The sequence below is a fragment of the Centruroides sculpturatus genome, unplaced genomic scaffold, assembly GCF_000671375.1.
Source record: "Centruroides sculpturatus isolate CEXI.00-Female unplaced genomic scaffold, Cexi_2.0 scaffold849, whole genome shotgun sequence".
NCBI classification, from domain to species: Eukaryota; Metazoa; Arthropoda; class Arachnida; order Scorpiones; family Buthidae; genus Centruroides; species Centruroides sculpturatus.
Window position 1 is genome coordinate 213217 of NW_019384940.1, and position 2272 is coordinate 215488.

Here is a 2272-nt window from a genome sequence, read left to right on the forward strand (position 1 = left end):
GTTGGGAAACACTGCTTTAGAGCCTCACACTAACTTAAGGCCTCGTGGTCTTCAGTTTATTAGTATGTGGCGGAGGCGAAGGGCCTATATTTTAACATAAGATTTTTGTAGAAATGTATTTAAAATGGAACATGGAAAGCCTTTTTAAGTTCATGCAGGAGTAGAAAGAGAAAGAGGAAAATTCTAAATCAAAGTTGTAGGTTATACACGTGAGATACTTTAGATTCTTGCACCCCATTTGTGTAATTTATAATTTTAATTTATAACTAACTAAACATATTTAGTTGTAAATTAAAATTACAAGCTGTATAAGTGAAGCGCGAGAGTATAAAAAATCTCACGTGTAGGCATTTAACACATGAACTTTCTTTTATCATGAAATATTAGCTTAAGAAAGTTTTTAAATATATTTTTACGAGTTAAAGTTAAAGTTAGACAGGAGAAAATAATAAAATAAACCTTTCAGAAGCTAATATAAGGCAGAATAAGCCTCTGTTCATTCCTCTTTATATTTAAAGAGGAAGAAACAGATGAGGAGGATGTAGAGACCATACTGTTCTTTCACAGAACTTAAAACGATTTAAAATAAGAAAATAAATTATATTTTTATAAAATACAGATGAAAATAAATTAAGAACGTTTAAATTCTCTTTAGAATGTAAGATAAACATTTAAAAAAAAAGCTGAGGAAATTGAACAGCTGGAGCGAAAAATGGTGTTAAAAATAGAAAACAAAAGCAAAACAGAAGCATAAATTTCCAGTCGAAATCAAAAGGAAAAGTGTCATATTTATTATCATGCCAGGAAGTCTTTGTGTGTAGTTTGAAACAATGCTCTTTCGTGCAAGAGTGGGTGGAAAAGATGACTGCAACAACCTCTGATCTGATGTCATCCATCTAACTGTGTCAGCCGCATTTCTAGATGATAATATAATAGATTTCGTACCGAATCCACTTCACTCTTCTCTAAATAACTGTGACTCTTGCGAGATGACAAATATTTCTAGTGAAATCCGTGTGAAATTCTTAATGATCCAGCAACTGAAAATAGGAAGATTTACAAAGGATCTTAAGGAGCTTAAGAGTGGGGGGAAACGATTGGCAATTGTGATATTGCTAGAGTGAAATTGTTAAATTATATATCTAAGAGATTAAAACAAAGTTATGACCCCAAAAAACACAAAAATTTTCCATCTATAAATAACTGTTTGAAGTTTCCTGCATTTACAAAAACCGGATTAAGATGTTTAATCAGTGTTTTAAAGAGGAGAGAATGCAGACAATGTAGAAAAAGGTCATGTCAGGGACCCCGGATCACATCAATGAGTATTTGTTCTCCAGATTAAACTAAGCTAGGAAGCTTTTATATAGTTTAAAAAACATAAAAACTCGTCAGGTTTGATGTTTTGCAGATTCTATAAATGTCGTTTTTATATGTAATTAAGGAATCAAACTGCTCCTTATGTTTAGAATTTAATAGTTTTGTGTACAGAAAATTATCGTAGCGTGACCTCGGGATCACGTGTCTTTTCATTCTCAATAGGAGAATGTCGAAGTTTAAGTCACGTCGCCATATTGGATGCGGTCGCGCCGACTAATTTCAAAACTAAGTTGGCGTAACCTCCATTCTGTTACGAATGAACTGTAACGGAAATAAATCTTTATGTAATTTTGTTCTCTTCTTAGTGATAAAAATCGTTCCCAACACCTCGTAATTAAGAAAACAGACATCCAGACAGATTCATGACTTGGATATTTCGATAGAGATCATAAGAATTATTATATTTCTAATAATAGAAACGGGAACAAAAAACAGTCACACGTGGTTGAGGAACATGTGCACTTAATTCAGGTTCCTTAAAGGTCAATTGTTGCTAAGGGAAATAATAAATATATAAACGTGTAACTTTATCTATTTCATTTATATGCAGATGAATTTTCTGCGCTATTATATAAGAAAAATATATTAAATTTGTTTAAAATAATCTCGAAATGTTCAATTTTTATCAAGAAACTTAAATTAATTAACATTTAAACCGCCCGAAACTATCGAGAAAAATTAATTGTCCGTTCTCCCTAAGAATATAGTAGAGTAATTATTGTCGTCATAGAAACAGACAAGTTCATTCTATTTAAAAGGGAGTGTCTGCATTTAAATCTACATTATAAATACGTAATTAAGCTAATTATTATTGGTTTTTTTTAAAATTATCATAGCGCATTAATTAATTAATATAAAAATAAATAGTTTTAATTATAAAACGCAAATTTTT